Source organism: Gasterosteus aculeatus, chromosome 15 (genome assembly GCF_964276395.1).
Source record: "Gasterosteus aculeatus chromosome 15, fGasAcu3.hap1.1, whole genome shotgun sequence".
In the NCBI taxonomy this organism is placed as follows: domain Eukaryota; kingdom Metazoa; phylum Chordata; class Actinopteri; order Perciformes; family Gasterosteidae; genus Gasterosteus; species Gasterosteus aculeatus.
The window spans coordinates 19728551-19755256 of NC_135703.1; the positions used below are offsets into that span (position 1 = coordinate 19728551).

At 49.5% G+C, this 26706-nt stretch overlaps 17 non-coding genes and 2 pseudogenes across 17 annotated transcripts; all 19 read left to right on the forward strand.

Annotated features, from left to right (window-relative positions):
- The first annotated feature begins 1044 nt into the window (after window positions 1-1044).
- On the forward strand, window positions 1045-12614 carry LOC144388410 (uncharacterized; annotated as a pseudogene).
- LOC144388464 (U2 spliceosomal RNA) lies at window positions 5361-5575 on the forward strand (annotated as a pseudogene).
- LOC144388471 (U1 spliceosomal RNA) lies at window positions 5852-6015 on the forward strand. The gene has a single exon (XR_013452854.1). It is a non-coding gene; the product is annotated as a U1 spliceosomal RNA (small nuclear RNA).
- LOC144388474 (U5 spliceosomal RNA) lies at window positions 6298-6412 on the forward strand. The gene has a single exon (XR_013452857.1). It is a non-coding gene; the product is annotated as a U5 spliceosomal RNA (small nuclear RNA).
- Window positions 12615-13558: 944 nt separating the features above from the next.
- LOC144388452 (U2 spliceosomal RNA) lies at window positions 13559-13754 on the forward strand. Its single transcript, XR_013452844.1, has one exon. It is a non-coding gene; the product is annotated as a U2 spliceosomal RNA (small nuclear RNA).
- A 283-nt stretch (window positions 13755-14037) lies between these two features.
- On the forward strand, window positions 14038-14201 carry LOC144388536 (U1 spliceosomal RNA). Its single transcript, XR_013452918.1, has one exon. It is a non-coding gene; the product is annotated as a U1 spliceosomal RNA (small nuclear RNA).
- A 384-nt stretch (window positions 14202-14585) lies between these two features.
- Window positions 14586-14700, forward strand: LOC144388475 (U5 spliceosomal RNA). Its single transcript, XR_013452858.1, has one exon. It is a non-coding gene; the product is annotated as a U5 spliceosomal RNA (small nuclear RNA).
- A 520-nt stretch (window positions 14701-15220) lies between these two features.
- LOC144388552 (U2 spliceosomal RNA) lies at window positions 15221-15411 on the forward strand. The gene has a single exon (XR_013452934.1). It is a non-coding gene; the product is annotated as a U2 spliceosomal RNA (small nuclear RNA).
- Window positions 15412-15687: 276 nt separating this feature from the next.
- LOC144388531 (U1 spliceosomal RNA) lies at window positions 15688-15851 on the forward strand. Its single transcript, XR_013452913.1, has one exon. It is a non-coding gene; the product is annotated as a U1 spliceosomal RNA (small nuclear RNA).
- Window positions 15852-16328: 477 nt separating this feature from the next.
- LOC144388476 (U5 spliceosomal RNA) lies at window positions 16329-16443 on the forward strand. Its single transcript, XR_013452859.1, has one exon. It is a non-coding gene; the product is annotated as a U5 spliceosomal RNA (small nuclear RNA).
- A 520-nt stretch (window positions 16444-16963) lies between these two features.
- LOC144388553 (U2 spliceosomal RNA) lies at window positions 16964-17154 on the forward strand. Its single transcript, XR_013452935.1, has one exon. It is a non-coding gene; the product is annotated as a U2 spliceosomal RNA (small nuclear RNA).
- A 276-nt stretch (window positions 17155-17430) lies between these two features.
- LOC144388537 (U1 spliceosomal RNA) lies at window positions 17431-17594 on the forward strand. Its single transcript, XR_013452919.1, has one exon. It is a non-coding gene; the product is annotated as a U1 spliceosomal RNA (small nuclear RNA).
- A 477-nt stretch (window positions 17595-18071) lies between these two features.
- Window positions 18072-18186, forward strand: LOC144388472 (U5 spliceosomal RNA). Its single transcript, XR_013452855.1, has one exon. It is a non-coding gene; the product is annotated as a U5 spliceosomal RNA (small nuclear RNA).
- A 520-nt stretch (window positions 18187-18706) lies between these two features.
- Window positions 18707-18897, forward strand: LOC144388554 (U2 spliceosomal RNA). The gene has a single exon (XR_013452936.1). It is a non-coding gene; the product is annotated as a U2 spliceosomal RNA (small nuclear RNA).
- A 276-nt stretch (window positions 18898-19173) lies between these two features.
- On the forward strand, window positions 19174-19337 carry LOC144388538 (U1 spliceosomal RNA). The gene has a single exon (XR_013452920.1). It is a non-coding gene; the product is annotated as a U1 spliceosomal RNA (small nuclear RNA).
- A 477-nt stretch (window positions 19338-19814) lies between these two features.
- LOC144388498 (U5 spliceosomal RNA) lies at window positions 19815-19929 on the forward strand. Its single transcript, XR_013452881.1, has one exon. It is a non-coding gene; the product is annotated as a U5 spliceosomal RNA (small nuclear RNA).
- Window positions 19930-20449: 520 nt separating this feature from the next.
- On the forward strand, window positions 20450-20640 carry LOC144388555 (U2 spliceosomal RNA). Its single transcript, XR_013452937.1, has one exon. It is a non-coding gene; the product is annotated as a U2 spliceosomal RNA (small nuclear RNA).
- Window positions 20641-20916: 276 nt separating this feature from the next.
- LOC144388539 (U1 spliceosomal RNA) lies at window positions 20917-21080 on the forward strand. The gene has a single exon (XR_013452921.1). It is a non-coding gene; the product is annotated as a U1 spliceosomal RNA (small nuclear RNA).
- Window positions 21081-21557: 477 nt separating this feature from the next.
- LOC144388477 (U5 spliceosomal RNA) lies at window positions 21558-21672 on the forward strand. The gene has a single exon (XR_013452860.1). It is a non-coding gene; the product is annotated as a U5 spliceosomal RNA (small nuclear RNA).
- Window positions 21673-26706: the final 5034 nt, after the last annotated feature.

Below are 26706 nucleotides of genomic sequence, written 5' to 3' on the forward strand. Positions count from 1 at the left end.
ACGGGATGCTGGGGACATCCAAACCTTTGCAAAGGAGTGGACCAAAGGGGACTCAGTCTGGAGTGTAGGGGGGGTCCACGCTACTGGGGTGGGCATTTTATTTGGTTCTAAAGAAATTATGGTGGAGGCATCCTTTGTTATTGTCCAGGGGAGGATAATGGGTACAGACGTGACATGGGGCACAGTCAAGCTTAGGGTTATTGTGGTTTATGGGCCACAATCAGCAACCGAGAGGAAGGACATGATCGGCCAAGTGGAACCACACCTTGCCACTAGCAGGCAGGTTATTTTAGGGGGTGACTTAAATGTCGAGCTAGGTAGAGGGGGGATACCAGTGACGTTTTTATCACCAATTTAATGGCCAAGCATGGCTTAGTAGATGGTTTGAAGGGGGTTAAACCACATGCGCTAGGTCCTACGTGGCGGAACTCAAGGGGCGCAGCGAAGCGTCTGGACTACATTTTTACCTCGAGGTCTTTGAGTTTACTGGCAGGCAGAGTGCTCCCCGTGTTTTTCTCTGACCATGATGGAGTACTGCTGGAGGTGCGCTCATGTGCACCAGTTTTTGGGTCCGGTTTCTGGCGTCTTAACATTAACATCTTGGAGGAGGAGGTGTTCATTAAAGATTTCCGCCTGTTTTTCAGAGGTCTGGTGGGTTTAAGGCCGATGTGTCCTGGAGCTATTGAGTGGTGGGAGGTTGCCAAAGAGAGGATAAAGGCCTTTTGTGTACGATACAGCAAAAGAAAGGCAAGGTGGGGAAAGAGAGAAGCGCTTCGCCTACAGCGACTACTCGAGCTTGAGTACACTAGGGGGAACTCGGACGGCACTTTAAACCAGCAGGCTTGCGACTCCCTCAAATCGCAGCTTAGAGAGGTTTTTGAGTCAAAAGCCAGAGCCTACCTGTTGCAGTCACGTGAAAAATTCATTGAAAGTTTTGAAACATGTTCAGCTTCTTTCTTCAGCTCAATAAGGGCTGACAGGGCAAAACGGGTAGTGACCGGGGTTAGGGACGAGCAGGGTAGGATTGTGTCGGATAGGGTGCAGATGGTGCGGGCCGCCACTGACTACTACCGCACAGCGTTCTCAGAGAAGGAGATAGACGTAGGTAGTGGGGAGGTCTTTCTGGATTTGTTGACCCAGCGAGTGCCCTTGAACATAGCACAGACACTAGATGCCCCGCTCACCCTTGAAGAACTCGAGGGTGCTCTCAACAGGATGAACAGGCGAAAGGTGCCAGGTATCGACGGGCTACCGGCAGAATTTTATCTAAAATTTTGGGACATTCTGGGCCCTGTATTGTTGGAGATCCTTTCCGCAGTACTCCGCACAGGTGCGATGGGAGGGTCTTTGGCCACTGGAGTTATCTCTCTTCTTTTTAAGAAGGGGGATCCAACCGACCTAGGGAACTGGCGGCCACTGACCATGCTGTGTGTCGACTACAAGCTCCTGGCAAAGGTGTTGGCGGACCGTCTGGGCACAGCACTTGCTCATGTGGTCCATGTGGATCAGACTTGCGCAGTGGCGGGACGTTCGGTGAGATGGAATCTCCAGCTTATCCGGGACGCTGTTGCATGGGCGGAAGACAGGCAGCTACCGCTTATGGTGGTGAGCCTCGATCAGGCAAAGGCGTTTGACAGAGTTCACTGGGGTTTCATGTTTAGGGTTTTGAGCAGATTAGGGTTCACTGATAGGTTTGTAGGGTGGTTACGTGTATTGTACACAAGCGTGGGGAGCACAGTTTCGGTTAACGGTCACCTAGGGGAGGTTTTTAGGGTGCACGCAGGGGTCAGACAGGGGTGTCCGCTCTCACCACTGCTCTACATCCTTTACATGGAGCCCCTGGCGGCAGCCATTCGGGCTGACCCGGGTGTTAAGGGTTTTCTGATACCTGGCAGCGGAGGCCTACGGGTCAAACTGTCTCAGTACGCAGACGACACCACACTGCTGCTAGACAGCGATGCTTGCCTAACTCGATCCTTGGAGATTATCCAGAGCTTTGGGCGGGCAGCTGGCGCAAAACTAAACACCGCCAAGTCCTCATTGAAGTTCTTTGGGCGTTGGAAAGACAGGACGGACGTACCAGGTGGGCTTCCGCTCTGCGAAGGACCCCTGAAGGTATTGGGGGTCAGCTTTGAGATAGTCCATAGTGCCACGGTCAACTGGACCAGGCGTTTCTTGGCAGCCCAGAAAAAGCTTGCTCTCTGGAGAAGCAGGAAGCTGACTTTGATAGGGAAGGTACTTGTATTGAAGGTAGACGTTCTGCCATCTCTCCTCTATTTGGCATACATTTATCCTTTGCCTGTCAGCATGAGGAGGCCCCTAATGCGTCTCGTCTTCTCTTTCATCTGGGGAGGACGATACGAGTATGTGTCGAGGACCCGCATGATGGCTGCAATTGAAGCAGGAGGGAGAGATGTGCCACACCTCCCCCTGAAACTGGACTGCATTTTTGTTTCCTTTTTGTTTAGCCAGTTATCTGTTCCAGTGGCACATCCATCAGGACACTTCATGCGGCTATATTTCTCTTACCAGGCCAGGGGTGTGATAGCTTGGAGTAATCTAGCTCCCCGGGTGGAACAGCAGCCATGGCACTACCATCATGCAGCAAGGTGGCTGCGGGCACACCCTGAGGCCTCGGGAACAGGCGTGTTATTGAGCCACAGGGCACTTTACCAAGTCGCCAGGAAGGGAGTGGTAGCACCTGCAGTGGTCGGGACACCAGCAGGAGTTTGGTGGGGGATCCAACCGCGGGGCCTTGACAATGGGCTCAAGGACCTCAACTGGTTATGTCTCCACGGGTGCCTGCCGGTACGAGAGCTGCTTTATCGGCATGGTTTGACCAGAGCCCCCGTGTGCCCGAGGATTGGATGTCTACACGATGAGACCATTAGACATGTAATGTGGGACTGTACTTTTGCAAGCGAGGGGTGGAAAAGAGCAAATAAGTGGCTAGTACAGCTGGTCCCGGGGTTCCATTTAACTTGGAGTGTGGTGAAAAGAGGGGTGAGCTTGGGAAGGACAATGGTCCTCACATGGCTAATTGTAAGCCTTGTCAAGAGGGGCCTGTGGCGGGCGAGGCAAGACCTGGTGAACAACAAGGAAGTTAGCGTGGAGGGGGTGGTGAAGAGGATCGAGCTGGAGTTGAAGGGGAGAATAATGATGGACATCAGGAAGTGGGGGAAGCATGCCGCCTTGGAGAGGTGGAAGGGAGGACTTGGGTTAAGGGGGGTTCCTTTGGACTAGGTAGACTGACCTCATCCCTGAAAGTTGTCATTTGGTTTTGGTTTTTGGTTTGTTTATGTATTGGTAGAAGACCGAACTACAGATATGAGTTTGTATGCATTTGTGTTTGGTTTGTTGATGTATTGTGAAGAGAAATAACCACAGATATGAGTTTGTATTGTGCATGATCCTTTTCATAATAAAAAAGAAGACTTGGGTAATTTCAGGCCGATAACTCTCCTCTGCGCTGATTATAAGATCATCGCTAGAGTGTTGGCCGGACGACTCCGATCTGCTCTACCTCATGTGGTAAATGAGGATCAGACGTGTGGGGTGGAGGGGAGACGCATCCAATGGAATTTAGGGCTGGTGAGGGATTGCATTCACTGGGTGGAGGAACGTGGGGTGCCTCTGATGCTGGTGGGTTTGGACATGGAAAAGGCGTTTGATAGGGTGAACCAAGGTTTTTTGGCAGCTGTGTTAGAGAGGATGGGTTTTGGACCAATTTTTCGGAGGTGGTTAGGGATCATGTACACGGGGGTTGGGAGTAGGGTGGTTGTGAATGGGCATATGGGGGTTTTGGTGTCACAGCAGACAGGAGTGAGGCAAGGATGTCCACTCTCGCCACTGCTTTTTGTTATATATATTGAACCGCTAGCTGCAGCTATTCGGGCGGACACGGGCGTGAAGGGATTGCGCCTTCCAGGGGGTGGAGAGAGGGATTTGAGGATATCCCAGTACGCGGATGACATGACGCTCTTTTTAACAACAGAGGGCTCCTTGCTCCGTGCTTTGGACGTCTTGGGGTCCTTTTCAAAAGTATCCGGGGCAAGGGTCAATGTCGGAAAATCCAAGGTTAAATATTTTGGACCTTGGAAGGGGAGGGGAGGGGGGCTGTTTGGATTGTCGGAGTGCGAGGGTCCAATGAGAATACTGGGGGTGGATTTTGAAGACAGCGAGAGTGGGCCGCTGAACTGGAGGAGGCGCCTGGCAGCACTAAGGTCACGAATAGGACTGTGGAAGGCCCGACGTTTGTCTTTAACTGGGAGGGTTTTGGTGGTGAAAGCGGACATTTTGCCGTCAATGATTTACCTGGCGTACGTTTTCCCCCTGCCACCGGAGTATAGGAGAAGATTAGTGCGGGATGTTTTCTCCTTTGTGTGGGGGGGATACGAGTATGTGAGGAGGGGCTGGATGAGACAAGGGGTACCAGAGGGGGGAAGGGGAGTGCCTGATGTGCCACTTAAGTTAGATGTTCTTTTTTTTTCCTTTTGCTGCAACGGGGTGAAGTTCCCTAGTGGGCACTGGTACCATGTGCTGCTCATGTTTTGGCTATCCTTTCCTTTGAGGAAGTGGGTTAAATGGGAGAACTGGCGGCCAAAAGGGGAGGTTATGCCACCACACTACAGGCAGATGATGGGCTGGGCTAAAAGGCACAAGGAATGCGGGGAAGGTGACCTAGGCCTGGATCATCGGGAACTATACAAGGCAATAGTTGCAAAACAGGGACCTGTGAGAGTTTGCGGGGTGGGCAGGGAGGAGTGGCTGTTTGCGCAGCACAAGGAACTGCCAAACAGACTAAAGGACATCAACTGGCTATGTCTACATAAGAGGATGCCTGTGAGGGACACTTTATATAGGCATGGCCTGTCAAGGCTGCGCTCCTGCCCACGATTAGGTTGTGGCAGAGACGAGGACTTATCTCATGTATTTTGGGGATGTGGGTTTGCAAGAACAATGTGGGGAGAGCTGGGTTTTTTTTTTCCTAAACTGGGGGGACTGTCTTATGAGATGCTGATGCTGGGGGTGGGTCTGAGGGGACGGGGATGGGAGGGTTTTTTGTTGTGGTTGATTCTGTCAATAGGGAAGGCAGCACTGTGGGATGACAGAATGGCATTAATAAGAAGTAATGAGGTGAACAGGGTTGAAGGAGTGGTGGCGAAGGTGAGGGGGGAGGTGCGGCGGATGAAAAGGAGGGAGGAGGAGAGGCATGGGTACCATGCAGCCAAGGAGCGATGGAAGGGAGTGTTAGCTTAGGTAAGAGGGTGGGGAAGGGGGTTGCTATGGTATTGGGTGCATTGGTACAGTCTGTATGTTGTTGTTTGTTTTTTTTGTTGATGAAAATGACAATGTAATGTATTATTGTGTGTTGGTGTGGAATGTGTAATAAAAAAAAAAAAAAAAAAAAAAAAAAAAAAAATCTGTTCTTATCAGTTTAATATCTGATATGTCCTCTATACGAGGACTACATATTAATCCGATTTTTAGCTCTGGGAGATGAAAAAGGGGCTTGCTCCGTTCACTCCAAGCATCGACCCGGTATTGCAGCACCTCCGGGAACGGTGCACCCTTCAAATTGTGGAAAATAAAAGAAATGGTTACCTGAATCAGTGGTTTGGTGTTGGAAATGATTTCTGCTTTGAGTAAAACAAGTCTCACCTCCACATAGTTTTGAAGACTGAGGCTTTTGGCAAGTGACTTATGCTTACTCATCAATGGTGCCTTTGTTTTGCAAGTCTGAAATCACTGATTTTAAATTCACTGATCTGTGAAGACGGCGCCATCTGCGAACCGTCACCACAAATGCTGTGACTGGGAATACCGTCCCTGCCTCTGTCACCACCAACTCATACTTACCTGGCAGGGGAGATACCATGATCAAGAAGGTGGTTCACCCAGGGCGAGGCTCAGTCATTGCACTGCGACTGTGCTGACCACTGCGAATTCCCCAAATGTGGGAATCTCGACTGCATAATTTGTGGTAGTGGGGGACTGCGTTCGCGCTCTCCCCTGATATTGAAGTCAAAGAAAAACCAGATGTCCCGTTTAATCCTCACTGGAGTCTCCTGTGGAGCAGGTCTCAAATCAGCAAATCACTGTCTGAATCCAAAGTGAAATCAGCCACATTTCAGCAGGACTTTACACTTTTGCTTGTAAACAAATCAATGATTTTTTGATGGCTGGTGCTGGGGAATGGGTTTGGCATTGGACAACCGCAGCTCAACCAATCCCAACCACAAGAGGGATCACTGTTGCGACTGGGATATAAGGCTGCCTGCCACCTGATTCTGCAACTGACTTTGGTTTCTCTTCAATACGCATAAGTCTTTCGCCTTTTACTAAAGACTTCCGTGGAGAGGAACAACAATGAGTTGACCATATTTTTGGCAGGCTCTGCCAATTGGCGGAGCCTCATGTACTTGTGTGAAAAGAAAATTAGTTGGACAGAGGCTCCTGACAATGGAGCACAAAGTTGTGTTTACTTATCACTGGAGTCCCTAGTCTCAAATCACTGTCTGAATCCAAAGTGAAATCAACCAGATTTCAGCAGGATTTTACAGGGATTAATCATCACTGCACTGGAGTCTCCAGTGGAGCACGTCTCAAATCAGCAAATCACTGTCTGAATTCATTGTGAAATCAACAAGATTTTCAGCAGGACTTTGCAGTGATTAATCGTCACTGGAGTCTCTAGTGGAGCCTTGCAGCAAGTCTCAAATCACTGTCTGAAACAACAGTGAAATCAACCAGATTTCAGCAGGAGTTTACTCTTTTGCTTGTAAACAAATCAATGATTTTCGCGGACGGGGGCAGCGTGGGGAGTGGGTTGCTAAGTAGCAAGCGACTGCTACGCCCAGTTGAAAGGACCGCACCCCGACAATTGAGCAATGTGCTGGTACGTTGGGTCTGCAAACAAACAGTTAGGTGTTATCGCTTCTCGGCCTTTTGGCTAAGATCAAGTGTAGTGGTTGCTGCTAAAGCTGTGCGGTGTATGGAGCTTGGTGGATAAAGTTGCTGGAGTCCCGTCCTCACACAGGCTATCATGTCTGCAGGACTTAGGAACTCGGTGCGATTCACTTGGAAGGTTAAAGAAGATGAGAAACATGGGAAGAGGGAATGGTTCGTGCGTACGGTCGTGGTGGGAGCACTGAAGATTGACCCCGCCCACGTATACTGCCTGCAGTGGAATGCAGCAGGAGGTGGTTTTGACCTGACTCTACACAGCCAAGCAGTGTATGAGAGGGTGATGGAGACAGCGAGGGAAAAGGCGGAAGAAGAGCCCTTTTCAAAGTTTCGGGTGGAGGCTCTTTGCAAGAGGAACTTGAAGATTGTGACGGTCCACATGTACAACCCATACGTGGGGGACGAGACGGTCATATCCTGGTTGTCGAGGTATGGGAAGGTGGAGTCGGCGGTGAGATACCTGAGGGACAGTTTCGGCATCTGGTCAGGGCGGAGACAATTCAAAGTTCTCCTCGAGGACAACCCCGGCGGAGGCGGTGGGCTGCGGCATCCTCCAGCCTACTTCAGCATTGGTGAGGACAGGGGTTTCCTCTTTTACTCCGGCCAGCCCAGTTTCTGCAGGCAATGCCGCAGCTTTGGGCACATGGCGACGGACTGCACCGAAGGGCGATGCCGGAACTGTGGTGGAAGGGGACACAGCGTGGCCACGTGCGGGGCCCCAAAGACGTGCCATGGATGCGGAGGAGAGGGGCACATTGTCCGCGACTGCACAACCACAACCCGTAGCTACGCAGAGGTAGCAGTGCAGGGGGAGGTCTCTGTCCTCACCCCGTTGGAGGAGGCACTACAGTCGCTCTCTGGAGAGGAGGGAAGGGCTGCTGCACGGGACGAGTCTGCGACTGACCACATCGGCGCAAACGAAACGGAGGAGCGGATGGACACACAAGTGGTTGTGAGCCTGGGAGACTCTCTGCCACTGGTGGGGTCCTGGGCAGACTGTGTGATCAGCTCGGAGGAGGAGGACACCAGGAAAGAGACAATCCAGGGGGTCAGGAAGAGGAGCAGTTCGTCCAGGGGTGAGCAGGCTGAGTCTTCGGCAGAAGCAACCGAGGCTGGACCACAGGTGCACAGGTCGAGAAGGAGGAAGAAGAAGCTGGCAGACGGCCGTGCGATGGGGGAGATCCGGGAACCCCCAGGATCCGAGTCGGAGGGTAGGAGCCAACAGGCTTCTGTGGAGATTTCATCGGGTGGTGCAGGAATGGAGAAAACCGGGGGGACTCCGCGGAGGGAGCCGCCCCAGGACGTTTCTCAAAGCCCGGTACTGCAGGAATATGTTGCCAACAATGATCAACTGGAAGATGGTTGCTTGCCAACAGAGGGTAAAGGGGGGGGGGGGGGGGGCACATTTGTGAAGTATTGAATGGCCTTGTTTTCAGTGGTGACCATAAATGTCAGGGGTATGAGAAATATTGTGAAAAGGGCGAGTGTTTTCCAATACCTGTTACAGACGCCCCTACATGTTTGCTTTCTGCAGGAAGTGCATCTAAAGGATGGTGGGGATGTCAGGGAGTTTTCGGAGGGCTGGCTCAAGGGTGAGTCGAGATGGGGTGTAGGGGGGGTACACTCCTCAGGGGTGGGAATCCTGTTTGGAAATAAAGATTTCCAGGTCCGGGACAGCTTCTCAGTAGTGCAGGGGAGGGTACTGGTGGTGGATGCATTATGGAGGGGGGTTTTCTTTAGATTTATCAATGTGTATGCACCAGCGGAGCCGAAAGGACGTAAGGCCCTTTTTATTGCACTTAAGGAGGTGTGTGTCACGAATAAGGTGGTGGTTCTAGGGGGGGATTTCAACGTCTCTTTGGAGGGGACAGGGGATTTCAGTCGGCCGTATTTGGAAGAGGTGGTGCAGGCTTTCATGCTGAAGGATGGGTACAGGGCAGTCGAGCCGGCAAGGGAGGGCATCACTTGGTCGAATACACGGGGTTCCCGTACTCGGATTGATTTTGTTTTTGTGCCTGCTGTGGCTGCTGTACGGAGGGCCGTTGTGGGACCAGTGTGGTTCTCAGACCACAACCAACTTGAGGTGGCCTTTTCGGTGGCGGCCCCAATTTTTGGAAGGGGTTACTGGAAGTTGAATTGTGGGGTTTTGGAGGAGGAGGCTTTCCGTAGAGCCTTCACTTTACACTATGAGGGGTGGGTCTCACTGAAGCCTTTTTTTGACAATATTGTGGAGTGGTGGGAATATGTGAAGGTAAACGCCAGGGAGTTGACGGTGGGATATTGTTCACAACGAGCGAGGGAGGAGAAGGGGGGGTTTAGGAGGCTCCAAAGGGAGCTGCAGGCTATGATGGAGGCGGAGAACAAGGGGGAAAGAAGGGATAAGCAGAGGGAGAGGGAGGTGAGGGGGAATTTGGGCCTATACTTTAAGGGAAAAGCTGATGGGTTACTGAGGAGATGTGGGAGGGAATCCATCAATGTAGCAGAGACCTGTTCGCCCATGTTTTTTAAACAGGTGAGGGCTGCCCGGGCAAGAGCGTGCATTCCGGGGCTACGGGGGAAGGATGGTGACCTTGTCTCAGATCCGGAGGGGATGGTTGGGGTTGCCTCCAATTTTTTTGGGGACGCCATGGGGCCACAAGAGGTGGAAGAACCGGAGGAAGGAGGTTTTTTGAAGGGGCTTGAGGCTAGGGTGCCAAGGGAAGTGGTGGAGGCCCTAGAACGCCCGGTGGGTCTCGCAGAGTTGGAGGGAGCTATGAAAGGTTTGGGAGGGGGAAAGGTGCCGGGGATTGATGGGTTACCAAAAGAATTTTATGCGGCGTTCTGGGGGATCCTGGGGAAGGATTTTTTAGAAGTGGTGGGTGCAGTGCTGGAAGGGGGGCTGTTGGGGAGGACAATGAGGGAGGGGGTGTTGATCTTGCTACATAAAAAAGGGGAAAAAGAAGACTTGGGTAATTTCAGGCCGATAACTCTTCTCTGTGCTGATTATAAGATCATCGCTAGAGTGTTGGCCGGACGACTCCGATCTGCTCTACCTCATGTGGTAAATGAGGATCAGACGTGTGGGGTGGAGGGGAGACGCATCCAATGGAATTTAGGGCTGGTGAGGGATTGCATTCACTGGGTGGAGGAACGTGGGGTCCCTCTGATGCTGGTGGGGTTGGACATGGAAAAGGCGTTTGATAGGGTGAACCAAGGTTTTTTGGCAGCTGTGTTAGAGAGGATGGGTTTTGGACCAATTTTTCGGAGGTGGTTAGGGATCATGTACACGGGGGTTGGGAGTAGGGTGGTTGTGAATGGGCATATGGGGGTTTTGGTGTCACAGCAGACGGGAGTGAGGCAAGGATGTCCACTCTCGCCACTGCTTTTTGTTATATATATTGAACCGCTAGCTGCAGCTATTCGGGCGGACGCGGGCGTGAAGGGATTGCGCCTTCCAGGGGGTGGAGAGAGGGATTTGAGGATATCCCAGTACGCGGATGACATGACGCTCTTTTTAACAACGAAGGGCTCCTTGCTCCGTGCTTTGGACGTCTTGGGGTCCTTTTCAAAAGTATCCGGGGCAAGGGTCAATGTCGGAAAATCCAAGGTTAAATATTTTGGACCTTGGAAGGGGAGGGGAGGGGGGCTGTTTGGATTGTCGGAGTGCGAGGGTCCAATGAGAATACTGGGGGTGGATTTTGAAGACAGCGAGAGTGGGCCGCTGAACTGGAGGAGGCGCCTGGCAGCACTAAGGTCACGAATAGGACTGTGGAAGGCCCGACGTTTGTCTTTAACTGGGAGGGTTTTGGTGGTGAAAGCGGACATTTTGCCGTCAATGATTTACCTGGCGTACGTTTTCCCCCTGCCACCGGAGTATAGGAGAAGATTAGTGCGGGATGTTTTCTCCTTTGTGTGGGGGGGATACGAGTATGTGAGGAGGGGCTGGATGAGACAAGGGGTACCAGAGGGGGGAAGGGGAGTGCCTGATGTGCCACTTAACCCTCCTGTTGTCCTCGGGTCAAAATGACCCGCCACTGTGTTAAAAAACCCCAAAAATACCCCTAAACAATATTTTTTTTACTTGAAATTTTATGACTTTTCCTAGATTGGCCCCAACAGTAGAAAAAGTGAAAGGTTGCTTTTATTCACATTTCCATGTAAGCTGTACAAAAAAAGGTACAAAGATGGTCTTCGGGTCAAAATGACCCATGAGGCAAATAGAGTTGAAATCAAGGTCACACAGTTATTTACACACCACAGAATGTTACAATGTTTCAGTTGTGTCTCAGATCAATCAGTAGCAGAAGTAACCAAGACAAATCAGGTGGTCCTCTCACAGACTGCTGTCCAAAGGTCGTTGTCCTCTCCGGCAGTATATGCCCAGCAAGCCAGCAAAATATGGGATCAAGTCATGGGTGGCTTGCGATGCCAAATCAAGCTATGCTTGGAAAATGCAAGTCTATACCGGGAAGCCGACCAGTGGACGCCCAGAGAAGAACCAGTGGATGCGAGTTGTGCTTGATGTGACAGAGGGACTGAGGGGTCACAATGTGACATGTGACAGAGGGACTGAGGGGGCACAATGTGACATGTGACAGTTTCTTCATCTCGTGTAAACTTGGACAGCAGCTCCTGAAGAGGAAGATCACCATGGTTGGTGCAGTTCGAAAGAACAAGCCTGAGCTCCCACCTGCACTGCTTGCGTCAAAGAGAAGAGAGGTCTTATCATCAAAGTTCGCCTTCACTCCCACCACCGCTCTAGTTTCTTACCTCCCAAAGAAAAACAAGAATGTAGTTCTTCTGAGCACACTGCACACAGACGGTGACATTAGCGATCGTGACGACAGGAAGCCAGTCATCATCTTGAACTACAACCGCAACAAAGGGTGTCCAGGACAACCTGGATAAGGTGATTGGAACATACAGCTGCAGAAAGATGACTGCCTGGTGGCCCCTGGCCATCGTCCACAACATCATTGATGTTTCCTCCCACAATGCCTTTGTGATTTGGAGAGAGATCAACCCGACCTGGATGTCTCGTAAGCAGAGCAAGAGAAGGGTGTTCCTGGAGCAGGTAGGAAAGGCTCTTGTAACTCCACTCATTGAAAGAAGGAAGCATGTCCCCTGCACAGAAGTCTCAGCAGAAGTTGTGAAAGCTATTCAGAGTGCAGGAGCTCCTGATCAACCTGAGGATCCAGCTACTACAGCCACTTCCCCAGCTAGGGCAAGTAAGAGGAAGAGATGTCAGTTCTGCCCTCAAAAGAAGGACTGTAAAACACATACTGTGTGCTGCAGGTGTAAAAAATATATCTGCAAAGGCGGTACACTTGCATACTGCCCTACATGTGCTAATAGGTTGAATTGGTTATGTTATTTTTCATATTTTTGTAGTGTACATTGTCCTAAATTGTTCAAGAGAAAAACAAGAAAGAAACTGAGTCATTGGGATGAATAAAGATTTTTCTTTTCTTAAGCTATACAAATAAAGTGAAGAGGGAAAACTGAGGTAGTCACACATTTTGTGGTGAATGACAAGTTGTTTCTTCAAGCAAGATGAAATTTGGTGTTTAAAATTTAATTAAGCTGCTTATATGGGGGGTTTAGTGAAGACGGGTCATTTTGACCCGGAGGACACGGGGTGTATACAGGAAATGAGGACAACAGGAGGGTTAAGTTAGATGTTCTTTTCTTTTCCTTTTGCTGCAACGGGGTGAAGTTCCCTAGTAGGCACTGGTACCATGTGCTGCTCATGTTTTGGCTATCCTTTCCTTTGAGGAAGTGGGTTAAATGGGAGAACGGGCGGCCAAAAGGGGAGGTTATGCCACCACACTACAGGCAGATGATGGGCTGGGCTAAAAGGCACAAGGAATGCGGGGAAGGTGACCTAGGCCTGGATCATCGGGAACTATACAAGGCAATAGTTGCAAAACAGGGACCTGTGAGAGTTTGCGGGGTGGGCAGGGAGGAGTGGCTGTTTGCGCAGCACAAGGAACTGCCAAACAGACTAAAGGACATCAACTGGCTATGTCTACATAAGAGGATGCCTGTGAGGGACACTTTATATAGGCATGGCCTGTCAAGGCTGCGCTCCTGCCCACGATTAGGTTGTGGCAGAGACGAGGACTTATCTCATGTATTTTGGGGATGTGGGTTTGCAAGAACAATGTGGGGAGAGCTGGGTTTTTTTTTTCCTAAACTGGGGGGACTGTGTTATGAGATGCTGATGCTGGGGGTGGGTCTGAGGGGACGGGGATGGGAGGGTTTTTTGTTGTGGTTGATTCTGTCAATAGGGAAGGCAGCACTGTGGGATGACAGAATGGCATTAATAAGAAGTAATGAGGTGAACAGGGTTGAAGGAGTGGTGGCGAAGGTGAGGGGGGAGGTGCGGCGGATGAAAAGGAGGGAGGAGGAGAGGCATGGGTACCATGCAGCCAAGGAGCGATGGAAGGGAGTGTTAGCTTAGGTAAGAGGGTGGGGAAGGGGGTTGCTATGGTATTGGGTGCATTGGTACAGTCTGTATGTTGTTGTTTTTTTGTGTTGATGAAAATGACAATGTAATGTAATATTGTGTGTTGGTGTGGAATGTGTAATAAAAAAAAAAAATAAAAAAAAAATCTGTTCTTATCAGTAAAAAAAAAAAAAAAAAAAAAAAAAAATCTGTTCTTATCAGTTTAATATCTGATATGTCCTCTATACGAGGACTACATATTAAGCAGATTTTTAGCTCTGGGAGATGAAAAAGGGGCTTGCTCCGTTCACTCCAAGCATCGACCCGGTATTGCAGCACCTCCGGGAACGGTGCACCCTTTAAATTGTGGAAAATAAAAGAAATGGTTACCTGAATCAGTGGTTTGGTGTTGGAAATGATTTCTGCTTTGAGTAAAACAAGTCTCACCTCCACATAGTTTTGAAGACTGAGGCTTTTGGCAAGTGACTTATGCTTACTCATCAATCATCAATGGTGCCTTTGTTTTGTAAGTCTCAAATCACTGATTTTAAATTCACTGATCTGTGAAGATGGCGCCATCTGCGAACCGTCACCACAAATGCTGTGACTGGGAATACCGTCCCTGCCTCTGTCACCACCAACTCATACTTACCTGGCAGGGGAGATACCATGATCAAGAAGGTGGTTCACCCAGGGCGAGGCTCAGTCATTGCACTGCGACTGTGCTGACCACTGCCAATTCCCCAAATGTGGGAATCTCGACTGCATAATTTGTGGTAGTGGGGGACTGCGTTCGCGCTCTCCCCTGATATTGAAGTCAAAGAAAAACCAGATGTCCCGTTTAATCCTCACTGGAGTCTCCAGTGGAGCAGGTCTCAAATCAGCACTGTCTGAATCCAAAGTGAAATCAACCAGATTTCAGCAGGATTTTACAGGGATTAATCATCACTGCACTGGAGTCTCCAGTGGAGGGAGTCTATAATCAGCAAATCACTGTCTGAATCCAAAGTGAAATCAGCCACATTTCAGCAGGACTTTACACTTTTGCTTGTAAACAAATCAATGATTTTTTGATGGCTGGTGCTGGGGAATGGGTTTGGCATTGGACAACCGCAGCTCAACCAATCCCAACCACAAGAGGGATCACTGTTGCGACTGGGATATAAGGCTGCCTGCCACCTGATTCTGCAACTGACTTTGGTTTCTCTTCAATACGCATAAGTCTTTCGCCTTTTACTAAAGACTTCCGTGGAGAGGAACAACAATGAGTTGACCATATTTTTGGCAGGCTCTGCCAATTGGCGGAGCCTCATGTACTTGTGTGAAAAGAAAATTAGTTGGACAGAGGCTCCTGACAATGGAGCACAAAGTTGTGTTTACTTATCACTGGAGTCCCTAGTCTCAAATCACTGTCTGAATCCAAAGTGAAATCAACCAGATTTCAGCAGGATTTTACAGGGATTAATCATCACTGCACTGGAGTCTCCAGTGGAGCACGTCTCAAATCAGCAAATCACTGTCTGAATTCATTGTGAAATCAACAAGATTTTCAGCAGGACTTTGCAGTGATTAATCGTCACTGGAGTCTCTAGTGGAGCCTTGCAGCAAGTCTCAAATCACTGTCTGAAACAACAGTGAAATCAACCAGATTTCAGCAGGAGTTTACTCTTTTGCTTGTAAACAAATCAATGATTTTCGCGGACGGGGGCAGCGTGGGGAGTGGGTTGCTAAGTAGCAAGCGACTGCTACGCCCAGTTGAAAGGACCGCACCCCGACAATTGAGCAATGTGCTGGTACGTTGGGTCTGCAAACAAACAGTTAGGTGTTATCGCTTCTCGGCCTTTTGGCTAAGATCAAGTGTAGTATCTGTTCTTATCAGTTTAATATCTGATATGTCCTCTATACGAGGACTACATATTAAGCAGATTTTTAGCTCTGGGAGATGAAAAAGGGGCTTGCTCCGTTCACTCCAAGCATCGACCCGGTATTGCAGCACCTCCGGGAACGGTGCACCCTTCAAATTGTGGAAAATAAAAGAAATGGTTACCTGAATCAGTGGTTTGGTGTTGGAAATGATTTCTGCTTTGAGTAAAACAAGTCTCACCTCCACATAGTTTTGAAGACTGAGGCTTTTGGCAAGTGACTTATGCTTACTCATCAATGGTGCCTTTGTTTTGCAAGTCTGAAATCACTGATTTTAAATTCACTGATCTGTGACGACGGCGCCATCTGCGAACCGTCACCACAAATGCTGTGACTGGGAATACCGTCCCTGCCTCTGTCACCACCAACTCATACTTACCTGGCAGGGGAGATACCATGATCAAGAAGGTGGTTCACCCAGGGCGAGGCTCAGTCATTGCACTGCGACTGTGCTGACCACTGCGAATTCCCCAAATGTGGGAATCTCGACTGCATAATTTGTGCTAGTGGGGGACTGCGTTCGCGCTCTCCCCTGATATTGAAGTCAAAGAAAAACCAGATGTCCCGTTTAATCCTCACTGGAGTCTCCAGTGGAGCAAGTCTCAAATCAGCACTGTCTGAATCCAAAGTGAAATCAACCAGATTTCAGCAGGATTTTACAGGGATTAATCATCACTGCACTGGAGTCTCCAGTGGAGGGAGTCTATAATCAGCAAATCACTGTCTGAATCCAAAGTGAAATCAACCAGATTTCAGGATGAATCATCACTGCACTGGAGTCTCCAGTGGAGCAAGTCTCAAATCAGCAAATCACTGTCTGAATCCAAAGTGAAATCAGCCACATTTCAGCAGGACTTTACACTTTTGCTTGTAAACAAATCAATGATTTTTTGATGGCTGGTGCTGGGGAATGGGTTTGGCATTGGACAACCGCAGCTCAACCAATCCCAACCACAAGAGGGATCACTGTTGCGACTGGGATATAAGGCTGCCTGCCACCTGATTCTGCAACTGACTTTGGTTTCTCTTCAATACGCATAAGTCTTTCGCCTTTTACTAAAGACTTCCGTGGAGAGGAACAACAATGAGTTGACCATATTTTTGGCAGGCTCTGCCAATTGGCGGAGCCTCATGTACTTGTGTGAAAAGACAATTAGTTGGACAGAGGCTCCTGACAATGGAGCACAAAGTTGTGTTTACTTATCACTGGAGTCCCTAGTCTCAAATCACTGTCTGAATCCAAAGTGAAATCAACCAGATTTCAGCAGGATTTTACAGGGATTAATCATCACTGCACTGGAGTCTCCAGTGGAGCACGTCTCAAATCAGCAAATCACTGTCTGAATTCATTGTGAAATCAACAAGATTTTCAGCAGGACTTTGCAGTGATTAATCGTCACTGGAGTCTCTAGTGGAGCCTTGCAGCAAGTCTCAAATCACTGTCTGAAACAACAGTGAAATCAACCAGATTTCAGCAGGAGTTTACTCTTTTGCTTGTAAACAAATCAATGATTTTCGCGGACGGGGGCAGCGTGGGGAGTGGGTTGCTAAGTAGCAAGCGACTGCTACGCCCAGTTGAAAGGACCGCACCCCGACAATTGAGCAATGTGCTGGTACGTTGGGTCTGCAAACAAACAGTTAGGTGTTATCGCTTCTCGGCCTTTTGGCTAAGATCAAGTGTAGTATCTGTTCTTATCAGTTTAATATCTGATATGTCCTCTATACGAGGACTACATATTAAGCAGATTTTTAGCTCTGGGAGATGAAAAAGGGGCTTGCTCCGTTCACTCCAAGCATCGACCCGGTATTGCAGCACCTCCGGGAACGGTGCACCCTTCAAATTGTGGAAAATAAAAGAAATGGTTACCTGAATCAGTGGTTTGGTGTTGGAAATGATTTCTGCTTTGAGTAAAACAAGTCTCACCTCCACATAGTTTTGAAGACTGAGGCTTTTGGCAAGTGACTTATGCTTACTCATCAATGGTGCCTTTGTTTTGCAAGTCTGAAATCACTGATTTTAAATTCACTGATCTGTGAAGACGGCGCCATCTGCGAACCGTCACCACAAATGCTGTGACTGGGAATACCGTCCCTGCCTCTGTCACCACCAACTCATACTTACCTGGCAGGGGAGATACCATGATCAAGAAGGTGGTTCACCCAGGGCGAGGCTCAGTCATTGCACTGCGACTGTGCTGACCACTGCCAATTCCCCAAATGTGGGAATCTCGACTGCATAATTTGTGGTAGTGGGGGACTGCGTTCGCGCTCTCCCCTGATATTGAAGTCAAAGAAAAACCAGATGTCCCGTTTAATCCTCACTGGAGTCTCCAGTGGAGCAAGTCTCAAATCAGCACTGTCTGAATCCAAAGTGAAATCAACCAGATTTCAGCAGGATTTTACAGGGATTAATCATCACTGCACTGGAGTCTCCAGTGGAGGGAGTCTATAATCAGCAAATCACTGTCTGAATCCAAAGTGAAATCAACCAGATTTCAGGATGAATCATCACTGCACTGGAGTCTCCAGTGGAGCAAGTCTCAAATCAGCAAATCACTGTCTGAATCCAAAGTGAAATCAGCCACATTTCAGCAGGACTTTACACTTTTGCTTGTAAACAAATCAATGATTTTTTGATGGCTGGTGCTGGGGAATGGGTTTGGCATTGGACAACCGCAGCTCAACCAATCCCAACCACAAGAGGGATCACTGTTGCGACTGGGATATAAGGCTGCCTGCCACCTGATTCTGCAACTGACTTTGGTTTCTCTTCAATACGCACAAGTCTTTCGCCTTTTACTAAAGACTTCCGTGGAGAGGAACAACAATGAGTTGACCATATTTTTGGCAGGCTCTGCCAATTGGCGGAGCCTCATGTACTTGTGTGAAAAGACAATTAGTTGGACAGAGGCTCCTGACAATGGAGCACAAAGTTGTGTTTACTTATCACTGGAGTCCCTAGTCTCAAATCACTGTCTGAATCCAAAGTGAAATCAACCAGATTTCAGCAGGATTTTACAGGGATTAATCATCACTGCACTGGAGTCTCCAGTGGAGCACGTCTCAAATCAGCAAATCACTGTCTGAATTCATTGTGAAATCAACAAGATTTTCAGCAGGACTTTGCAGTGATTAATCGTCACTGGAGTCTCTAGTGGAGCCTTGCAGCAAGTCTCAAATCACTGTCTGAAACAACAGTGAAATCAACCAGATTTCAGCAGGAGTTTACTCTTTTGCTTGTAAACAAATCAATGATTTTCGCGGACGGGGGCAGCGTGGGGAGTGGGTTGCTAAGTAGCAAGCGACTGCTACGCCCAGTTGAAAGGACCGCACCCCGACAATTGAGCAATGTGCTGGTACGTTGGGTCTGCAAACAAACAGTTAGGTGTTATCGCTTCTCGGCCTTTTGGCTAAGATCAAGTGTAGTATCTGTTCTTATCAGTTTAATATCTGATATGTCCTCTATACGAGGACTACATATTAAGCAGATTTTTAGCTCTGGGAGATGAAAAAGGGGCTTGCTCCGTTCACTCCAAGCATCGACCCGGTATTGCAGCACCTCCGGGAACGGTGCACCCTTCAAATTGTGGAAAATAAAAGAAATGGTTACCTGAATCAGTGGTTTGGTGTTGGAAATGATTTCTGCTTTGAGTAAAACAAGTCTCACCTCCACATAGTTTTGAAGACTGAGGCTTTTGGCAAGTGACTTATGCTTACTCATCAATGGTGCCTTTGTTTTGCAAGTCTGAAATCACTGATTTTAAATTCACTGATCTGTGAAGACGGCGCCATCTGCGAACCGTCACCACAAATGCTGTGACTGGGAATACCATCCCTGCCTCTGTCACCACCAACTCATACTTACCTGGCAGGGGAGATACCATGATCAAGAAGGTGGTTCACCCAGGGCGAGGCTCAGTCATTGCACTGCGACTGTGCTGACCACTGCCAATTCCCCAAATGTGGGAATCTCGACTGCATAATTTGTGGTAGTGGGGGACTGCGTTCGCGCTCTCCCCTGATATTGAAGTCAAAGAAAAACCAGATGTCCCGTTTAATCCTCACTGGAGTCTCCAGTGGAGCAAGTCTCAAATCAGCACTGTCTGAATCCAAAGTGAAATCAACCAGATTTCAGCAGGATTTTACAGGGATTAATCATCACTGCACTGGAGTCTCCAGTGGAGGGAGTCTATAATCAGCAAATCACTGTCTGAATCCAAAGTGAAATCAACCAGATTTCAGGATGAATCATCACTGCACTGGAGTCTCCAGTGGAGCAAGTCTCAAATCAGCAAATCACTGTCTGAATCCAAAGTGAAATCAGCCACATTTCAGCAGGACTTTACACTTTTGCTTGTAAACAAATCAATGATTTTTTGATGGCTGGTGCTGGGGAATGGGTTTGGCATTGGACAACCGCAGCTCAACCAATCCCAACCACAAGAGGGATCACTGTTGCGACTGGGATATAAGGCTGCCTGCCACCTGATTCTGCAACTGACTTTGGTTTCTCATCAATACGCATAAGTCTTTCGCCTTTTACTAAAGACTTCCGTGGAGAGGAACAACAATGAGTTGACCATATTTTTGGCAGGCTCTGCCAATTGGCGGAGCCTCATGTACTTGTGTGAAAAGACAATTAGTTGGACAGAGGCTCCTGACAATGGAGCACAAAGTTGTGTTTACTTATCACTGGAGTCCCTAGTCTCAAATCACTGTCTGAATCCAAAGTGAAATCAACCAGATTTCAGCAGGATTTTACAGGGATTAATCATCACTGCACTGGAGTCTCCAGTGGAGCACGTCTCAAATCAGCAAATCACTGTCTGAATTCATTGTGAAATCAACAAGATTTTCAGCAGGACTTTGCAGTGATTAATCGTCACTGGAGTCTCTAGTGGAGCCTTGCAGCAAGTCTCAAATCACTGTCTGAAACAACAGTGAAATCAACCAGATTTCAGCAGGAGTTTACTCTTTTGCTTGTAAACAAATCAATGATTTTCGCGGACGGGGGCAGCGTGGGGAGTGGGTTGCTAAGTAGCAAGCGACTGCTACGCCCAGTTGAAAGGACCGCACCCCGACAATTGAGCAATGTGCTGGTACGTTGGGTCTGCAAACAAACAGTTAGGTGTTATCGCTTCTCGGCCTTTTGGCTAAGATCAAGTGTAGTATCTGTTCTTATCAGTTTAATATCTGATATGTCCTCTATACGAGGACTACATATTAAGCAGATTTTTAGCTCTGGGAGATGAAAAAGGGGCTTGCTCCGTTCACTCCAAGCATCGACCCGGTATTGCAGCACCTCCGGGAACGGTGCACCCTTCAAATTGTGGAAAATAAAAGAAATGGTTACCTGAATCAGTGGTTTGGTGTTGGAAATGATTTCTGCTTTGAGTAAAACAAGTCTCACCTCCACATAGTTTTGAAGACTGAGGCTTTTGGCAAGTGACTTATGCTTACTCATCAATGGTGCCTTTGTTTTGCAAGTCTGAAATCACTGATTTTAAATTCACTGATCTGTGACGACGGCGCCATCTGCGAACCGTCACCACAAATGCTGTGACTGGGAATACCGTCCCTGCCTCTGTCACCACCAACTCATACTTACCTGGCAGGGGAGATACCATGATCAAGAAGGTGGTTCACCCAGGGCGAGGCTCAGTCATTGCACTGCGACTGTGCTGACCACTGCCAATTCCCCAAATGTGGGAATCTCGACTGCATAATTTGTGGTAGTGGGGGACTGCGTTCGCGCTCTCCCCTGATATTGAAGTCAAAGAAAAACCAGATGTCCCGTTTAATCCTCACTGGAGTCTCCAGTGGAGCAAGTCTCAAATCAGCACTGTCTGAATCCAAAGTGAAATCAACCAGATTTCAGCAGGATTTTACAGGGATTAATCATCACTGCACTGGAGTCTCCAGTGGAGGGAGTCTATAATCAGCAAATCACTGTCTGAATCCAAAGTGAAATCAACCAGATTTCAGGATGAATCATCACTGCACTGGAGTCTCCAGTGGAGCAAGTCTCAAATCAGCAAATCACTGTCTGAATCCAAAGTGAAATCAGCCACATTTCAGCAGGACTTTACACTTTTGCTTGTAAACAAATCAATGATTTTTTGATGGATGGTGCTGGGGAATGGGTTTGGCATTGGACAACCGCAGCTCAACCAATCCCAACCACAAGAGGGATCACTGTTGCGACTGGGATATAAGGCTGCCTGCCACCTGATTCTGCAACTGACTTTGGTTTCTCTTCAATACGCATAAGTCTTTCGCCTTTTACTAAAGACTTCCGTGGAGAGGAACAACAATGAGTTGACCATATTTTTGGCAGGCTCTGCCAATTGGCGGAGCCTCATGTACTTGTGTGAAAAGAAAATTAGTTGGACAGAGGCTCCTGACAATGGAGCACAAAGTTGTGTTTACTTATCACTGGAGTCCCTAGTCTCAAATCACTGTCTGAATCCAAAGTGAAATCAACCAGATTTCAGCAGGATTTTACAGGGATTAATCATCACTGCACTGGAGTCTCCAGTGGAGCACGTCTCAAATCAGCAAATCACTGTCTGAATTCATTGTGAAATCAACAAGATTTTCAGCAGGACTTTGCAGTGATTAATCGTCACTGGAGTCTCTAGTGGAGCCTTGCAGCAAGTCTCAAATCACTGTCTGAAACAACAGTGAAATCAACCAGATTTCAGCAGGAGTTTACTCTTTTGCTTGTAAACAAATCAATGATTTTCGCGGACGGGGGCAGCGTGGGGAGTGGGTTGCTAAGTAGCAAGCGACTGCTACGCCCAGTTGAAAGGACCGCACCCCGACAATTGAGCAATGTGCTGGTACGTTGGGTCTGCAAACAAACAGTTAGGTGTTATCGCTTCTCGGCCTTTTGGCTAAGATCAAGTGTAGTGGTTGCTGCTAAAGCTGTGCGGTGTATGGAGCTTGGTGGATAAAGTTGCTGGAGTCCCGTCCTCACACAGGCTATCATGTCTGCAGGACTTAGGAACTCGGTGCGATTCACTTGGAAGGTTAAAGAAGATGAGAAACATGGGAAGAGGGAATGGTTTGTGCGTACGGTCGTGGTGGGAGCACTGAAGATTGACCCCGCCCACGTATACTGCCTGCAGTGGAATGCAGCAGGAGGTGGTTTTGACCTGACTCTACACAGCCAAGCAGTGTATGAGAGGGTGATGGAGACAGCGAGGGAAAAGGCGGAAGAAGAGCCCTTTTCAAAGTTTCGGGTGGAGGCTCTTTGCAAGAGGAACTTGAAGATTGTGACGGTCCACATGTACAACCCATACGTGGGGGACGAGACGGTCATATCCTGGTTGTCGAGGTATGGGAAGGTGGAGTCGGCGGTGAGATACCTGAGGGACAGTTTCGGCATCTGGTCAGGGCGGAGACAATTCAAAGTTCTCCTCGAGGACAACCCCGGCGGAGGCGGTGGGCTGCGGCATCCTCCAGCCTACTTCAGCATTGGTGAGGACAGGGGTTTCCTCTTTTACTCCGGCCAGCCCAGTTTCTGCAGGCAATGCCGCAGCTTTGGGCACATGGCGACGGACTGCACCGAAGGGCGATGCCGGAACTGTGGTGGAAGGGGACACAGCGTGGCCACGTGCGGGGCCCCAAAGACGTGCCATGGATGCGGAGGAGAGGGGCACATTGTCCGCGACTGCACAACCACAACCCGTAGCTACGCAGAGGTAGCAGTGCAGGGGGAGGTCTCTGTCCTCACCCCGTTGGAGGAGGCACTACAGTCGCTCTCTGGAGAGGAGGGAAGGGCTGCTGCACGGGACGAGTCTGCGACTGACCACATCGGCGCAAACGAAACGGAGGAGCGGATGGACACACAAGTGGTTGTGAGCCTGGGAGACTCTCTGCCACTGGTGGGGTCCTGGGCAGACTGTGTGATCAGCTCGGAGGAGGAGGACACCAGGAAAGAGACAATCCAGGGGGTCAGGAAGAGGAGCAGTTCGTCCAGGGGTGAGCAGGCTGAGTCTTCGGCAGAAGCAACCGAGGCTGGACCACAGGTGCACAGGTCGAGAAGGAGGAAGAAGAAGCTGGCAGACGGCCGTGCGATGGGGGAGAGCCGGGAACCCCCAGGATCCGAGTCGGAGGGTAGGAGCCAACAGGCTTCTGTGGAGATTTCATCGGGTGGTGCAGGAATGGGGAAAACCGGGGGGACTCCGCGGAGGGAGCCGCCCCAGGACGTTTCTCAAAGCCCGGTACTGCAGGAACATGTTGCCAACAATGATCAACTGGAAGATGGTTGCTTGCCAACAGCGAGCAACCATGGGACAGAGGGTAAAGGGGGGGGGGGCACATTTGTGAAGTATTGAATGGCCTTGTTTTCAGTGGTGACCATAAATGTCAGGGGTATGAGAAATATTGTGAAAAGGGCAAGTGTTTTCCAATACCTGTTACAGATGCCCCTACATGTTTGCTTTCTGCAGGAAGTGCATCTAAAGGATGGTGGGGATGTCAGGGAGTTTTCGGAGGGCTGGCTCAAGGGTGAGTCGAGATGGGGAGTAGGGGGGGTACACTCCTCAGGGGTGGGAATCCTGTTTGGAAATAAAGATTTCCAGGTCCGGGACAGCTTCTCAGTAGTGCAGGGGAGGGTACTGGTGGTGGATGCATTATGGAGGGGGGTTTTCTTTAGATTTATTAATGTGTATGCACCAGCGGAGCCGAAAGGACGTAAGGCCCTTTTTATTGCACTTATGGAGGTGTGTGTCACGAATAAGGTGGTGGTTCTAGGGGGGGATTTCAACGTCTCTTTGGAGGGGACAGGGGATTTCAGTCGGCCGTATTTGGAAGAGGTGGTGCAAGCATTCATGCTGAAGGATGGGTACAGGGCAGTCGAGCCGACAAGGGAGGGCACCACTTGGTCGAATACACGGGGTTCCCGTAGTCGGATTGATTTTGTTTTTGTGCCTGCTGTGGCTGCTGTACGGAGGGCCGTTGTGGGACCAGTGTGGTTCTCAGACCACAACCAACTTGAGGTGGCCTTTTCGGTGGCGGCCCCAATTTTTGGAAGGAGTTACTGGAAGTTGAATTGTGGGGTTTTGGAGGAGGAGGCTTTCCGTAGAGCCTTCACTTTACACTATGAGGGGTGGGTCTCACTGAAGCCTTTTTTTGACAATATTGTGGAGTGGTGGGAATGTGTGAAGGTAAACGCCAGGGAGTTGACGGTGGGATATTGTTCACAACGAGCGAGGGAGGAGAAGGGGGGGTTTAGGAGACTCCAAAGGGAGCTGCAGGCTATGATGGAGGCGGAGAACAAGGGGGAAATACGGGATAAGCAGAGGGAGAGGGAGGTGAGGGAGAATTTGGGCCTATACTTTAAGGGGAAAGCTGATGGGTTACTGAGGAGATGTGGGAGGGAATCCATCAATGTAGCAGAGACCTGTACGCCTATGTTTTTTAAACAGGTGAGGGCTGCCCGGGCAAGAGCGTGCATTCCGGGGCTACGGGGGAAGGATGGTACCCTTGTCTCAGATCCAGAAGGGATGGTTGGGGTTGCCTCCAATTTTTTTGGGGACGCCATGGGGCCACAAGAGGTGGAAGAACCAGAGGAAGGAGGTTTTTTGAAGGGGCTTGAGGCTAGGGTGCCAAGGGAAGTGGTGGAGGCCCTAGAACGCCCGGTGGGTCTCGCAGAGTTGGAGGGAGCGATGAAAGGTTTGGGAGGGGGAAAGGTGCCGGGGATTGATGGGTTACCAAAGGAATTTTATGCGGCGTTCTGGGGAATCCTGGGGAAGGATTTTTTAGAAGTGGTGGGTGCAGTGCTGGAAGGGGGGCGTTTGGGGAGGACAATGAGGGAGGGGGTGTTGACGTTGCTACATAAAAAAGGGGAAAAAGAAGACTTGGGTAATTTCAGGCCGATAACTCTCCTCTGCGCTGATTATAAGATCATCGCTAGAGTGTTGGCCGGACGACTCCGATCTGCTCTACCTCATGTGGTAAATGAGGATCAGACGTGTGGGGTGGAGGGGAGACGCATCCAATGGAATTTAGGGCTGGTGAGGGATTGCATTCACTGGGTGGAGGAACGTGGGGTGCCTCTGATGCTGGTGGGTTTGGACATGGAAAAGGCGTTTGATAGGGTGAACCAAGGTTTTTTGGCAGCTGTGTTAGAGAGGATGGGTTTTGGACCAATTTTTCGGAGGTGGTTAGGGATCATGTACACGGGGGTTGGGAGTAGGGTGGTTGTGAATGGGCATATGGGGGTTTTGGTGTCACAGCAGACAGGAGTGAGGCAAGGATGTCCACTCTCGCCACTGCTTTTTGTTATATATATTGAACCGCTAGCTGCAGCTATTCGGGCGGACACGGGCGTGAAGGGATTGCGCCTTCCAGGGGGTGGAGAGAGGGATTTGAGGATATCCCAGTACGCGGATGACATGACGCTCTTTTTAACAACAGAGGGCTCCTTGCTCCGTGCTTTGGACGTCTTGGGGTCCTTTTCAAAAGTATCCGGGGCAAGGGTCAATGTCGGAAAATCCAAGGTTAAATATTTTGGACCTTGGAAGGGGAGGGGAGGGGAGCTGTTTGGATTGTCGGAGTGCGAGGGTCCAATGAGAATACTGGGGGTGGATTTTGAAGACAGCGAGAGTGGGCCGCTGAACTGGAGGAGGCGCCTGGCAGCACTAAGGTCACGAATAGGACTGTGGAAGGCCCGACGTTTGTCTTTAACTGGGAGGGTTTTGGTGGTGAAAGCGGACATTTTGCCGTCAATGATTTACCTGGCGTACGGGAGAGGGAGAGGGAGGTGAGGGAGAATTTGGGCCTATACTTTAAGGGGAAAGCTGATGGGTTACTGAGGAGATGTGGGAGGGAATCCATCAATGTAGCAGAGACCTGTACGCCTATGTTTTTTAAACAGGTGAGGGCTGCCCGGGCAAGAGCGTGCATTCCGGGGCTACGGGGGAAGGATGGTACCCTTGTCTCAGATCCAGAAGGGATGGTTGGGGTTGCCTCCAATTTTTTTGGGGACGCCATGGGGCCACAAGAGGTGGAAGAACCAGAGGAAGGAGGTTTTTTGAAGGGGCTTGAGGCTAGGGTGCCAAGGGAAGTGGTGGAGGCCCTAGAACGCCCGGTGGGTCTCGCAGAGTTGGAGGGAGCGATGAAAGGTTTGGGAGGGGGAAAGGTGCCGGGGATTGATGGGTTACCAAAGGAATTTTATGCGGCGTTCTGGGGAATCCTGGGGAAGGATTTTTTAGAAGTGGTGGGTGCAGTGCTGGAAGGGGGGCGTTTGGGGAGGACAATGAGGGAGGGGGTGTTGACGTTGCTACATAAAAAAGGGGAAAAAGAAGACTTGGGTAATTTCAGGCCGATAACTCTCCTCTGCGCTGATTATAAGATCATCGCTAGAGTGTTGGCCGGACGAC